The following is a 16,000-nucleotide window of genomic DNA, read 5'->3' as shown; positions in this document are numbered from 1 at the left end:
AAGACACTGCCAGTCTGTGTCGCTGGTCGGTCGCTTCTGTGTGGCACTCCTGCTTTGCGCAAGATGTATTTGAAAACAGGAAAATCTTCTGGAAAATGCCGAGTCAATATGATAAAAAAAAAGAAATCGTTTAGGAACAAGCAAAAAGCCACCTAATAGTTGACTTAACCGTCTCTGAATTGCATTAAATTTAATTTGCATTCAATTAAAATAACGCTAAATGGTCCCGTGTTGCCTGTTGCATATTATCGGATGCCTAAATTTTTCTGTTCGACACAGAATAACCCATATTCTGCATATATCTAGATAAATGTAAATGTACTACATTCGTGTAAGTGGCCGGGGCCCATCCGAGTAAAATGATGTCACGCGGACCTGCTCTGGCCTTGGCGGTATAACTTTTGCCCACTTTCCCCCCCTTATACTTCCGAAAATCTTACTCTGTACGTTCTGTTCTGTTCTTTCAGGATCTGGCTTTTGATACTGCTTTTAATCAGCGCAGGAGTAATTTGTGAGTATTTACTAGAGGCCCAGTAAGAATCTGTCCACTTACACTCGGTTTTTGATTTCTTGAGAGGAACTTGCTGTGCGTCTCATATACTTTGTGCGACTACTAGCTATGCGGCCACTACTAGTTGTACAAGCTATGCGGCGCATTGTCGGTAGAAAAAAGGCCCGTTGTCGACCATTTTGAAGAGGTGTCCCCACTATATCCCGTGTAATCACACGGTGTCGGTGGTGTGTCTACACGGGGTGATGTGAAACCAGTGTCGGTTTCGCCAAGACGGGCTAAAAAAGTGCAGTCTTGCAAATTCCTGGCGTTCGGCGTGCCACCTGAACATGCGACACTGCTACGCCAATCGAACACTAACTCCTCTGGACCTGGCAAAACAAGTGGCCACGCATTTTCAACCACCCGTAGTGCCCATATATCAGTGTATTTACCATACAGGGTGTTTCATTTAAATCCCTGGTCTGAATAATCCGCGAACGGGTGCGACAGTTCAACTCTGTACCGCCTACAGGCTGCGTACTGTCGGAATGAGTGCCATGAGTGCTCGTTAATTAATACAAAATTTAAACTCGTGAAAAAACAGGGCTCCATTTGGCACTGAAATTGGTATTACACGTTTACGTATTTTCATTTTCTTCGTTTGCTTTTCACGAAACTCATTATTATTAAACGAGCGCCTCTCGCTCATTCACACTTGACTCAGCTTGCAGGCAGTCTGGAAGAGGTACTTGTAAAGAAAGGTTCTTCGATTGTTGCACCCGTTCGCGAATTAAAGGGACGGTAATGAATTAAGGGACGGTAAATGACTTTTCGAGGGCAATTGCTGACAGACACACGACAGGAGGTTCCAAAGCCAGCCCACAGAGTGATAGTAGAAAAAGAAGCAGTTCCTAAAATAGGGAAAGCACTATCCCAGCGAAAGTCACACTCGATAAGCCATGCCCCTGGTCTTCCTTTCTCCGATGCTGCGGTGGGTTGGGTTTCGAACCTCCTTTCGTCGGACCGACAAAGATTGCGCTGAAAAATTCACTTTGCGCTGTCCTGTGGGAGCTCCGTAGAGCATGATGTTCGGGTATATTTTTTCCGGATGGCTAGCTCCTGAATATCACTGTCAATTATCATTAATCTGTGTATTAATCTGTAAATGAGACACACTCTTCACATTGGTGGGGTAAAAAGTGGCAAATTTCAGACTTGAGCTCGCAAAAATTTACATAATTAAATTTACGTTATACGACACTCACATCAGGAGGTGGCAAAAACCCAGTAAAAACAAATATTGTTGGCTGCATGACTCTGTGTTGCAGTTTTTTTTAAATTATAATTCAATGATACGTTTTCTGCGACACCCTCTATATTGACGGGCACAGATATAGCAACCTAAATTCGCAAAGTTCACACCTGTTTATTTTCTTCCTGCATATTGCTGATGTGATGTGATGTTCAAGCAAGACGACCTGATGTTCAAGCAAGGAGGCCACTGGCTTTAAGTTCCCATAAGCCCTTGCGTGCCACAGGTGGCGCTTGCGATCCCAATGAAGGCTTCTGAGGGATCTCAGGCGGTTGCTATTTTGTGGTCTATTTTTGAAGCATGATGTGGGCAAGCTAACGCTTGTCCCATCCTACAGTTGGCGATACAAGACGACCTTGTTGACAGGACAACACGACAGGTTGCTCTGAGTCTGCAACTTGAACATCATTATGGCTACCCGATACCAGCTACACCATTTCTACGCAGTTGGTTGTGCTGTGGACATACAATACAACCGCAACCTTTATAATCAACATGCTAGCTTGACACTGCTGGCAGCGAATCATGAACACACTGGTGTAACATAAGCAAAAATAAGGCAGACCGCTGTTCCATCTTGTACATTTCCACATCTTGTATATTCAACGTGCTGAACATGTTAGCATGCAAAAGCTGACAATGAACCAAGATATGAGCCAGTATAGGATCATGAACACACCGGTGTGATCCATGCAAAAATAAGGTAGGCGAACAAGTTGCAAACCACCTGCCACAAGAGCACAAGCTCACACACACAGGCTCTTACGCATTTGTCAAAGTTATATCTTTTATACTAACATGCTGGACATGTTCGTGTCTTCCCAATTCGCCTATTCCCATTTCTGCTAATGCGTTTTAGCGGATTATCTCGCAATCCCATAAGAGGTTCACCAACTTCCAACTAAAGGGGGTCCCATTTGGCCCATTTGGCATTATGCTGAGTCACTTGCACATCGCCCACTGATCAGTGTCACGTGATGAAAGGTGGTGGTCCACTGGAGTGATGCCAAAAGCCACTTTCGCATCTTCACATAACTTTACAACCTCACTGGCTCTATCCAAGCATAGTATTGCGTGTAATACATTTTTTTGCACTTCCTGAAAAGTAAATGCAAGAAATTTTGTCGGAAAGTCAAACTTGATTACGCATCCGCAACTTGCCGCCCTTTGCTGGTGTTATTCAAGTGTGCTGTCAAAAGTCACTTTACCTGTTTCAGGTAAACCTCTTGCAGGTTTGCCTGTTATAGTTTGTTTCTGCGTGCTTAATTCATGCGGTCTGCTACAGGTCACGTGCACAGGGACCACGCCACGACCATTTGGTTGGTCACGGTGTATCGTTGGCCATGCCCGTCGTATTCCCTCCTCTCAAGTTTTCTTTATTTTTCTGAAGTTACCAAAAACCCAAAAACCTGAGAGAACTGATGTTCTGAGGCTGGAACAACATAGAAGGGAGAAATACATACAAAGCCTCAAATTGCTTAAGAAATTAACGATGAAGATGAAAGTCACTGAAAAGGTTAGCCACCTGTAGGACTTGAACCTACAGGGCTAACCTTTTCAGTGACTTTCATATTTCACCCAAAAACCTGTCTCTTTCCTTTCATTCCAAGTCCAATTCCTTGAGTCCTCACGAGACCCAGTGTCCCTGCTAGTGATTCTCCAAAGTGGTAGCAGGACCCTTTCCGTGTCCAGTCTATATGGAAACTTATCCCTTTTTTACGTTGAATCTATTATATCTATTATATTCTCGATAATTATTTATTTGGTTTTATTAGTGGTATTGCAGACGCTTTCGTTTGCAAATGTAAAGGGACCTTGTTTCGTACAACGTAAGGTCGTCGTCGGACGACCCCATTCATTTCTTGCACACGTCACTGTAGGAGCGGGGCATGTAAATAGCGGCCACTTGTCGATAGTACCGTTTCGCCTTATGAAAGTGCACCCGCAGCCCTCTTTTTGCCTAACGCACTCATCCCTCCCGCATCCTTAGTCCGATAATACGGATTAGCGAAATGGAAATAGGCGAAATGGCATGTAACCGACATGTTACCACTCAACCCCTGACACCGAATTCAAATGTGAGCTAGTATGGGCTCATCACTGACGTGACATGAGCGGTTCCTGTCTTACGTTGAGAAACGTTCAAGAAACGTAACTTGAGGAATGCACATAAATAAATACATCAATGATGATAAGGCCTTATTCTACGCAGAGGCATGATCTTTGATGCGTACTTATGGGATGGCATTGAAAGGGGCTTTTTCAACGTAGATCAGCCTCTCCTTGATTTTCACATTTGCTGCAGGTGCAATGACATGGAAGGAATGCCTTCGCTTATCACTTTGACAACCTCCTGCCACTTGTTCGAATGGATACTGAGAGTAGCTGCCTTCAGAAGGGTATCCTAGTCGCGATGCTTACGACCAAGTGCCCAAGCCCTGAAATTTTGCATGGTGTACCATTGCACACACATGTTTGCATGCAAACAAAAAACTGTGCAACAAAGGTACACCTTTACAGCCTGTGTACGTGACGGTAGGGCGAATTGTGCGGACAACACATCGCCTATTCCCTTAGACAAAGATATCCCCATTCTATAGACAATAGTGTAAGTTGAGAATCTCATGCCGGTTATCGTTCGATCCAGCCGCTGTATCAAAGAAACGAAGCGCAGCAGACACTGTTCCCGACGTGCGCAAAAATCGGGGAAGAGCGCATGTTTTGTGATGCAGCGTCATCCGGCGTCGTCACTGTCTACAGCCATAGAGTATATGTGCTCGTAAGCCTCTTGCGGCGAGCGGTGGCTACAGACACACCTGCAACGTTTGTACAATTTAGAATTCAGAAGCGGTGTCACGATCAGGATCAGGAAACGCATAAAAGTGCGCATTTGTCGATGGGTTAATCATTCATTTCCACTGGCTGGCCATCGTTGTTGTGGCCATCGTTAAGGTCATCGACGTCTCCTAATTCAATCGGCCTGATCTTCACCGCTCAGTGATATGGACCTGTCACTACCGCCAAATTCGCTGTCAGACATTGCGACGTGGCGCATGGCAACTTCCAATCGCAAACAACACTTTCGTTATTCGGTCGCCCCAACCTTCCACCGTGGTCACCGTATAACGATGTCAATCCCGTCGTTGCATGAGAGGGAGTTAATCGAGCTGCAGCTTCCAGCGTCTGCTATTACGGCATATTTCTGTACATTTTTCGAAAACCACGTCGTTGTTTTGGATGCAACTTTCGCGACTATGTTCCTGTAGCACCCGTGATATAGCTTCCGCTAAGTTTCGGAATCAGTCGATCTGTGCGAGACCATCCCTCAACTGGAACATCCTTTATAGCACGCTCGTAGCCAGTCATCCGGGTGCGGGGGGTTGTAGCCATTTTCGTGGCTTCTTTGTGCAGGGAAACCCTGTTGCACGGTCCCAGCAAGCTCAACGCAGCCTATAGTGTGGAATGCGTTGTATTGATTCCACGAATTATTTTTTTCACTCTTTCAGTCTTGATCATTGTTCGGGATGAGCGTGCACCGATCAACAGTAAGTATTATTTACTACAGGGACCCGATAACGCTCGGAATGTTCGCAGAAGAACACGTAGTGAATCACGAGCCGAAGTGATGCGCAGTTAACGCGCGTTATGGAATAACATGTTGAAGATGAGGCCCCAGGGCGTTCGTTTCTTTCTTCCTCCCTTAAAGCTGTGAAGGGTACACGGAGGGAGTGTTCGGCGGCATCAGAGGGATCGAGATCCTTTCGAAGAGAGCGTAAAACTACAACATTGCAATTCGCCTTCACTTTCAAAATCTGGGAGAAAAGCGCAGATTGCCTCCTGTTCCGCTTGCGCCCCTATTCAAACAATTTTTTTTAGGTATTTCGTCGTAGAGTAGTGACATATTCTCTCCGTAAGGATGTCCTCCTGACAGCAAGTAATACGTGAAAACGAGCACACTGTAGCTTTGCCTCTATGCGTAAGCTAATGTCTTACTAGAGGTTACTAATGACCTTCTCATCGACTTCTCTGAGCTGCCAAAGATTTGCAGCCGAGTGCAACTGCCAAAACCGGGGTTGCTGGTAACATTCCGAACTTGTTGCTTGCACTGTTTGCAAGTAATTCGTAGCGATCTATATTTATTGCTCTGCTTTTGGGATGACTTTATTTGGGCACTTTTGCATTAATGCATTATGCCTTAATTAATTGATTAATACTTAAGGGGTGTACATCATACACCTGTTTTCAACCAGCCCTCACGATGTCATTCTGTATTACTGGCCAGTGTTCCCGTATTGTCAATCTACATCGACGAATTCTTCACGAGACTGGTTGCGAATGATGTCAGACAACCAATGAAAAACGAACGCTTTGTGGGCGAGACTTCTCTTAGTATAGATGCATGATGATGAGGTGATGAAGATATCGGTGCTCTGCTCGCGGAAAGACACTATAACTGCTTTGGGGAGTTTGTTGGACGTGTGCGCAGTATTTCGCGTTCAGCGCGTTTGCTGTGAAACCGGGTGTTATTTTGTCACCAAACCAGAAGCGGTGAAAACTGCATGTTTACAATTCAGAGAGCAACACTGAAGCTTCAGTTGAATAGCATGCCACTGAGTCTCGCATTAGGCCCTTTCTCTAACACATCTAATATGTCTGCAATCATTTTACAAGTCGTTGTCGTTCATCCACCTGCTTGAGCTCCTCTAGCCCCAGTGACTTTTGAATAAGTGCAGAATAGTAGAACCTAAATAGCGTGTTGTCGAATGAGTGAACTGCTATCCCCGCCTCCTATATGTGTAGTGTCATGTGTGCGTATGTCACACATATTGAAGTAGTGTATGGCAATTTCATATTACTGCGTATTACAACCTGAAGTCTTCGAGGTAAGAATAGGGTAAATATTAAACATGTGCTATAAATTCCGGAAGACCTTCCTGTCTGCTAAATTCGGAAGCAGGTTCATTTACTCGAACTAGCTATGTACCGATTTAGCACAAACAGTGATGCAACTGCATTTCCTGCCAAACAGGTTAGTGTGCACCCTACAAACGTCTCAGCGAGGTCAATTTCACCCAAAAGAGGCATCCCTCAATTCGGGTTGCCAATTCGAGGAAGAATCCGTTCAGCCGTTAAACATTAGGATCAATGCAAACCGCAAAGTTCTACTGCTGATGTAACGCCTTGTTAGTCGACAGCAGGCAAACGCACGAACCGTATGTGAAACAAGGGAAAGGGTGTAGGGTTCTCCATGAACCTTATGTATTTCCTGGCTGTTGCTCTTCTTCGATGCATTTGTGCATCTTTTTTACGTGTGATAATTCCTAAAATGTATTCGTTCTTTCTTTAGCCCCGGCAAGTACAGGCAAGTACACCTGATGTCAATCTCGTTGTATTCAGGGGCGTCAGATGTGGTCTGCTTTATAGCATTTATATGATAAGGCTACATGCCGCGTTTGGAGTCAGTGCCGTGTTAGTGACTTATACGATCGCGTGTTGACGTAAACTCCCGATAGCACCTTGGGGCACTATCGCGAAGACGTCGCGAAAAGTCTTCTGAAATGGGTTTCTTTAGTGCGCTTCATTGCGAGCTTAGCAAGTAAGTGCACTGGCCATCGTTGCAACAAGCCTTAAACAATGTTCATCTCTACCTTTCGCGACTTGGAATGGACCTTTCGCCCGAAAAGTGCGTAGAGTTCCCTTTCCCTATCCATAATTTCACTCTTTGGGTGGGTGCAAAAAAATTCGAGCCTGTGCGTTCCCATCACTTCCTTGGTGTAGCACTGGACTCGAACCTGCGCTGGGCTCGCCACATTAAGCACCTTGAAACGAAAGTGCAGCGATGGCTTCGTGGAATACAAGATCTTTCTGGCTTGGGCTGGAACTGTGATCAACGCTCACTTCTAGCCGTTCACGCGGCTTTGGTGAGGGCGACTGTGCTTTACAGCCTCCCTCTCTTGCACAGAGTGTCTACAACATCATTAAATATCCTTCGGACCCTATTCGCCCGAAGCCTTCGTCGCTGCCTTTGAGTTCCAAGAATGGCTGAAACAAGCAAGCCCTACCTGAAGCTGGTGAACTCCCGGTGGAGGTCCTCCATGAGCGGGAAACGGCTCGACAATTCCTACGTTTGCGTGCGCACATACCCCGTCACCCACTCTTCAGGAAAATTTGATACCGTCCTGAAAGTGATTTCCATCGCGTCGCGCAGAGGACACGCTAGGCTCTCAGTGATTTCATATCTAAGGACGTCACATCGTCGACCGCACACTGGTCCCTGCCTGTGCCACCCACCTTAGCACGTCTTCCGGACCTCCGGGACCGCAGAGACAAGGTTCCCCCTCAAGTCCTTCGAGCCCAGCTATATACTGTCGCATAGACGCAAAGCTTTCTACCTCTGCCGCCGCATACACCGATGGCGCATCTAAAATGGCAAGTCCGCGTCGGCGTTCGTCGCCCCATCCGAAGCCGTAGTTGACGGTTGTCGCCTTTCGCATGAACCCTCATCCACAGCTGTGGAACTTTATGCCACACTCTTCTTTCTGCAGCACATCGTTCAATTTACCGCACGGAATTGGGTGGTATTCACTGACTCAACATCTGCCCTGCAAGCAATTGAAAATTCTGGCATCCGAGGTTCCTCCGCACCGTTGGTTATGGATGTGTTAATGGCTTACAAACTCGTCTACGAGGCAGGGCACAGGCTCGTTCTCCATGGGTTCCAGTTCATTGCAGTGTCGAAGGCAATGAACAGGCTGACAGTACCGCTGAAGCAGCTCTCTCGTCTCGGACACAGACGCGGACTGCTGAGAGGAGATCGCCGGTCCGTGCTTCGTCGCCTCGTGACTCCTCTGGCTACTCCCCAGCGGACCGCTGACATCCCCCCCCCCCCGCCATGCTGAGCAGAGTTGATCCAGCGCTCGCTTTCCGCATGTCTGCACATATCCCTCGTCAAGATGACACATTAGTTCATGAAATGTTGAACATGAGAGTGGCTTTCATCTTTGATCATCGAATGTGCCTCGATGTGGCCTTCACAGCACCGCTTGAGACAAGTTGCCTCTTCCCACGGCAAGCACTGCGCTGCTGTTGAAGATCTAGAGCACATTTTTCTCCATTCCCCACTCTACCAACCTTCCCGAACCTACCATAACGAGCTCGACTCCTGCCCCCTCTCTCTCACGAAATTGCTTGGTCCTGGCCACATCCAGCGCTCTAACGCTCTGCCCTCAAGGCTCTTCCCTAAGAAACATTGTCATGCCTGAGATATCGGACGGTTATCACACCGGGACTGGCAGGACGTCCACGGGAGGGCGAAATCGGTCCTCTGGGTACCCCCCCCCCCCCCAATTGGTTAAAATGGGACTCTCACATGTCCGTACGATAAATTTTTGGTTGTTCCTAGGAGGTCATCAAGGACCGATGTAGGAGAGTGTGATGACACAGCAGAGACATAGTCTAGCATCGTTTTATTTTACCTCATTTCCTTTCATCAGAAACCATAACGTGGTGCGTTGCTACCTATACGGCAATGCTTTTCCCGCGAGATATGTAGCCGGAAGAATAGTAACAGTCGTCGTAATGTGGCTCGATTCTATCGTTAAAAGGTTTCCAGTGCAGTAGTAGAGAACATAACGCTTCTAGCAGCTTCAAAAGTTTTGCGAACGTCTGTCTTATGTCCATCCCCAGACGAGGAACAGGGAACCGTTAGAGAACCATATGTGATTGTCATGTGGCATCATACGTATTGTTCACACAACAGCCTCTCGAGTCGCTCAAGGAATAGAATGGACACGCGATTGTACCCAGTAATGGTCGTGCATTGCGAGGAATTAGCTGCGTAATGCGGTCTGGGTGGGCGGGCTTACGGTGACATGTTGTTGTTGAATATGGGTTTAGGAGCCAAGTCAAGAGCTGCTTGCGGGCCCGACTCCAAGGAAGCAAAGTTGTTAGTGTAGTGTATTGTCAATTGCTAGTTGCCCGCAACTTTCGACCGAAGGTTAAGTTCATAATTTTGAAAAGTTGCAGCAAACTGCTAGATATACTTGCCAGTGCACATTTGAGGCCGATGCGATCGGTTTGTTTGTCATCAACGCAACTTAAAGACAATCACAATTTCGACCAGATAAAATCACCGGCGATCCTGCAAAGGCAGCTAAGCGGCCATCATGTGCAGGGGTGGATCTAGGATTTTCCCGTGGGTGGGTCCGCTATGGACAAGTGCCACGTGCGTACTGGGATTTGCCCATTGAACAGCATCTTCAAGTCTGGGATTTGGAGGGTGTAGACCCCTAGACACCCCTAGATCCCCGCCTGGTCATATGATTGGGAGACATAAGCCAAATGGATCCTTCAGGTGGACTGAAATCGATTGATTGTTCTTCCGCAGGAACGAGTACTACCACAGAAGACGACTACCTGACTAAGTCGCACGGTAAGTGCTTCAGGCATTGTTCCTGGACGTACCGACCTGCAGAGGGGATGGGGGTACGCAGTGGCATCGGAACTATTTTTCTACTAAGGGAGCGGGGAAAAAAAAAGTTGCAGTAAACTGCTAGATATACTTGGCAGTGGACATTTGAGGGCGATGTGGTCGGTTTGTTTGTAATCAAAGCAATACTTAAACGAAACTTAAAGACAATCACAATCACGACCAGATAAAATCACCGGCGATCCTTGCAAAGGCAGCTAAGCGGCCATCATGTGCAGGGGCGGATCTAGGATTTTCCCATGGGTGGGTCCGCTATGGACAAGTGCCACGTGCGTACTGGGATTTGCCCATTGAACCGCATCTTCAAGTCTGGGATTTGGAGGGTGTAGACCCCTAGACACCCCTAGATCCGCGGCTGGTCATATGATCGGGAGACATAAGCCAAATGGATCCTTCAGGTGGACTGAAATCGATTGATTGTTCTTCCGCAGAGCTCAGCAGCGACGAAGGAACACCAACGACGACCTCAAGCATGCAAACAACGACGAAAAGCACTCCAACAGCTACAACGCAGGGTAAGTGGTTCAGGCATTGATCCTGGGCGTACCGACCTGCAAAGGGGATGGGGGGTACCGGTACGAGCATTTGTAGAAATTTCAGAGATAGGGGCGTTACTGCGGTGCGCTGCTACCTATACGGCAATGATTTCGCGCGAGATGTGTAGCCGGAATAGTAACAGTCGTGGTAACGTGGCTCGATCGTTGGGTTCGCAGTGCAGTGTTAGAGAACATAATGCTTAGAGCAGTTTCCAAAAGTTCCTGCGAGCGTCCATCCCCAAAATCAGGAGCGAGGATACCTTGGAGGCCGTCCGATAGGGACCTTTATTCGATTGTTGTGCGGCATGATGTGTATTGTCTACAGAATAGCCTCAGAGCGGCAATACCCTGAGGAGCAAATATTATGCTTTCAGGTACGTATGAAGATAATATACCTTGAATTCTACCATAAGCATCATCATCATCGTCATTTATTTTCCTTGAGCCCTCATGCATGCAATACAGGGGTGGTAGTACACAAATTGAAAAGGTGTTCCAGGCAAATTACGACATGTGCATAATTGTACAGCACACCTGAACTAACATTGCAGAAGTAATGTGTATGAATATGTCAGTGAGCAGATACTATAAACATAATTTACGTATCTTTTGTAGATATTTCACAAACAAGGAAATAGATCAACGAACGCTATTAGCCGCGAGAACGCGGGCTTTTTCTGTGGGCTTTTTCCAGTCAAGGATATTTCTGTCCGGGTTGCCGATGCGGACTCAACAATGGAAGACTCAGCAGAAGGAGCATGAAATGTATGTCTACGCGGTAGCCGCGGCACATCACGACCGCAGGACGTGAAATCAAACGAAAATCTGGAACTATATTCCCCGGGGCTGGAAGCGGACATCGTCTGATCCTCAATCCTTTGCCTCTTGCAATTAAACCTAGCTTTCCTGACGCGGTCTGGGGCTCAGCAAGAGCCTATCGTAGTAAGCTAGCACTGCAACGAGGACTGACAGGGGAGAATAAAAACAAAAACAAATACTGTGCTAGACTTCCAACAACATATTTTATTGACTCCGAAACATGTTCCTTTTATGAATGCCTCCATTGTAATCATCCACGTGTCACATTCCAGTCTACACATCAAATCCCTTTGTCCCACTTCTCCAGGAACATTACCTCTTTATCAAATAACGTCACGGATGCCTGGCTGACGCATAGTGACCCCGTGACGTTAGTCGTTGTTGGAAGTCTAGCGCAGTGTTTGTCTTCTCCCCTGTTAGTCCTCGTTGCAGTGCTAGCTTACTACGATGGATCCATACCAAATAGCAAAATATAGCAAATTCTAAAAACACTCTACGCTCAAGAAACTTAAAATAAAACTCGTCACTCAGGCTTCTCCACAAGATGCACAAAAATGATCTCTGCTCCTTAAAATCACAATCGCCAGCTACCCAACAAGTTGTACAAATCCTTAAACTCAAAATTGCTACGCAGGCAACCTAACTGAACCATTTTTACGTCAGTCTCGTCAACTTCACTTAGCTGCAGGGGTGGGGAAGTCCGAATATTCTTCGAAGAGGCCTGAGACGTCTTCTTGTCGGCTGGGTATCTTCTGGAATTTTTCTCGACGTCACAGCGTGGCACACAACACGTGCACACGTCCCAAAAATAATCTAACTGCACTGTACTGCAACCTGCACTTGACACTTCAGGCCGATTGTGGTGCCAACACCGCTGCTATTGCCGCCTCCACTATTCCCAAACTTCCCCGGCGGACAGACCGCTGCTATCCCCCTCGCGTTTACATTCTGCCGTCTTCTAGACCAACCACGGGGCGAGTCTCTCAAGTTCATCCAACAATCCTTTATAAAACCCCGTTGAACGCAGGGGCGGATCCAGGGGGGGGGGGGGGGGCGCCCCCCCCCCGAGACATACCTCTACCCCCCATTCCGGCAGATTTTCCTGCCGCACGCTCTGTTTTCCGCACACGCCGCACGGTGGCGTTCCTCTACAGCTTGCTAAGCTTCGCAACATGTAGATCATAAATAAAGTTCTGGTGTGAAATGAAAGCGCAGCAGCTCGCCGTCTTACATGGCGACCCCCCCTTCTCTCTTTTTTATGTGCCCCCCCCCCCCAGGATCTTCCCTGGATCCGCCCCCGGTTGAACGGGGCTCTCACAAGCCACTCCACCGAACATCCCTCTTTTCTTCGGCAGGAAAAAGTCACGACTCCACTGTCGCAAAACTCAACTATGGGCGCTTTACGTAAAACAACAACAACAATAATTTATTTGTAGTAGAGTAGCGCGGAAAACACACAGACACAGAAGAGAACAAACTGGAGCTTTCTTTCAACACTTGGAAAAATGTACATGAACACATAAGGCCACACAGAACCCACAAAAACCTGCCGTCACACTTCGTTCCGCCGGAGAAATGAGACTTGTCTATCATGAAATGATATCTCCTTTCCGGATAGGTTGGTCGACGTCGTCGCCACACATTCATCACCGAACTTATCAATTGCGTTTACCTCCACTATCTCCCGTGTCAATCGACAAGAAGACCTTGACACGCAGATCGTGTCTGAAAACCTCGGTGCACACCCACATGACTCGCACTGGAGTGCCAACAATCCTTCTCTTTTGTTGTCCACATTATAGGAATGCTCTTTTAGTATTTCATTGACGTAATACTTCCCGCACGACAGCGGGATCTTATAGACTACATTTGTTGTACACTGTAATGGCGGGTTCCTATGCTTATTAGTACACGTACCAACAACAGCATCATCGACATTCTTCATCCCGGACAATTTTCTCAACTTATCTTGAGTTGAAAAAATCACATCCACATCCCATCGCACGGAGAGCACGGACCTCACATACATTTTTCAAGCGGCGCAAGAATACGAGACACAATGACACATGTAACCGCCGCCCCACCGAACATCAAGCACTTCATACTCCACGTAGGGACGAACGACAAAGGGACATCAAATGGTCGACAGCACAACACCTCATCCAGGAATTCGAAGCACTAGTGTCCTCCATCACAAATAACAGACCAGGTGCTGAGATAGTACTGTGGCGGCCCGTGGACGACGATGAAGACGTGCTTCCGCCATGACCATCTGCCCGCCGGGACATTCCATCATCGCCGGTCAGGACTCGTGTGGAGGAAGACCATCGTCCTCAACATTTGGTGACAGGAATAAAGAACACCACTTTCGCCGTAATTCGGCCCCTCCCCATCCCAAATTTTCCCACGACCAGCGAATCAGTCCGGAAGCAGTCACTGAAGGCACGGTGCATAGTTCCTCCGATGACTCGCTAGGCGGTGACGCTCTTCGCTCAGCATTCAAGACCTGGCATATCACGAGGCTGCTCCCGCACCACATCACTCTCACCACGCCATACTCACTCTCACTGCGTCACGCCGCCTCACGCTTCGCGACGATCCTCCTCGGGCATACACCAGCGGCATGTTCCCGAGCCACACGCTGCTGTACCGGTCGCGGTACGCCGCTGTCGACCGCACCACCTGCATCCCCTACGCTAGCGGTCCAGGAACCCAGCCCGCGCTGTCTTCTCGCCCTGCCTTCCACAATAGTTCTGATCTTCGACAACCCAGTAGCCAACCACCTTATAGCAGGCAAGAGGCCCCGAGACCACAATTCCACCGGGGACACGAACGGAGGCCACAATGAGTCCTACTCCCGGTCTCTCCGTGCTCCAAGACGGTCCTCCCCGGCAATTCACAGGCGACAACCATCAGAGCTAACCGCTCACGTACCGGCCGCGATACTGTCGCCCTCTCACCCATGCCACTGCGACCCGCCCTCGGAGACCCGCTGAGCGCTTGCTCGCGCCATTCATTTCGCTCCTACTACACATGAACAAAACTCCCATCCGTCCCTGTTCCACGTGTCGCCCTTCTTCCTCCTCTTCACGTATCGACGCGGACCTCAACCGCTAGATCTACACCGCTCCGCGTTTGAGGGGGGTAGTAATGTGGCGGCCCGTGGACGACGATGAAGACTTGCTTACGCTGGCGCGCGCCGCTGCACGCAGTTCTACCGGCACCGTCCTAGCGTAAGGCCACGACCATCTGCTCGCTGAGATCATCACCGGTTAGGACTCGTGTGGAGGAAAACCATCGTCCTCTACAGTACTGACAGCGACACTTCCCCGACGACAGAACAAACACGAGCACACACACACACCAGGACACACGACTATAAGAGTTCAACAGGAAGGAACACGCTGTCAACAACCACCTCGTCCACATGCGTCAGGCACACGCCAACGTTATGGTTTTCACGCACGCAGCTTTCGCTCGGGACTGCATCCACCCAAACCACGCAGGCGTACGAGCTATGGCACACAACTTCACTAATGGTCCATAGATTCCGTCCTGCACTGACAAACGCTCTAACACAACATCCTCAACCAGCTCACACTTTAAGTGCCAGCACCGCAAACCCCCAGAACACACGATGGCATCAAAGGGACCACAACGACCACTGCACCCACGCATATACACACAGCAAACGACAACACTCTAACAACCCGCACAAACTGACACGGAAGACGACAAGCACGCTAACACAGACAAATTACATCGAGGAACACAGCGAGTCTCCACAGCCACCGACCCCACACTCTTAGCTTCGTACCCTTATAGTAAAGGCAAGAAATTTGCCAAGGAATTATCTCTAACTGTTAAACTGTTCCCTTTCGTTTCCTTTGAATAAAAGCTACGGTGCACCTCTTAAAATATCACGGTACTTTGGTACTACATATACTTACAACCATTTTTCGGTACAAAATTTCAAAACAATCTTTGGAGCGGCACCGCACACACAGAAGGCTCAAGTGACACTCAAGTCACTCAAGTGACAGAATAACCATCCGAATAAATTTGAAAGCGTCCTCAGAGCGAAATAAATTTTGTAGGGGATGCTCAACATTAAAGGCTGTTTCACTTTCCTAACTAAACTTAAAAGAAAAATTCGTAGTTCGGGATTCTATCACACGCAATGAATCTCGCTTTCGCTATAGTGGCCCGAAGAGATGGAAATCGCTGGGGGCGAGGTCTGGACTGTAAGGGGGATGCGGCAGCAACTCCCAGCCAAGTTCCGTGTCGTGAGATGCGCAGTATGCGGGCGTGCATTGTCCTGTAGGAGGAGGACTCCTTTGGTGTGAAGCCCG

The 16,000-nt window shown here is 48.0% G+C and overlaps 1 long non-coding RNA gene across 1 annotated transcript in view; it reads left to right on the top strand.

The window, feature by feature from the left end:
• Positions 1-16,000, top strand: part of LOC135374639 (uncharacterized) — a 75,300-nt gene that overhangs the window by 43,542 nt on the left and 15,758 nt on the right. Inside the window, exons 7-11 of the long non-coding RNA XR_010417037.1 lie at positions 468-511; positions 5,312-5,350; positions 7,153-7,167; positions 10,192-10,236; positions 10,725-10,808. This is a non-coding gene — a long non-coding RNA (uncharacterized LOC135374639). The remainder of the gene's footprint in view (positions 1-467; positions 512-5,311; positions 5,351-7,152; positions 7,168-10,191; positions 10,237-10,724; positions 10,809-16,000) is intronic.

Source organism: Ornithodoros turicata, unplaced genomic scaffold, assembly GCF_037126465.1.
Source record: "Ornithodoros turicata isolate Travis unplaced genomic scaffold, ASM3712646v1 Chromosome88, whole genome shotgun sequence".
Classification (NCBI taxonomy): domain Eukaryota; kingdom Metazoa; phylum Arthropoda; class Arachnida; order Ixodida; family Argasidae; genus Ornithodoros; species Ornithodoros turicata.
Note: the sequence above shows the minus strand (reverse complement) of the source record. Positions and strands in the feature narration are given on the sequence as shown.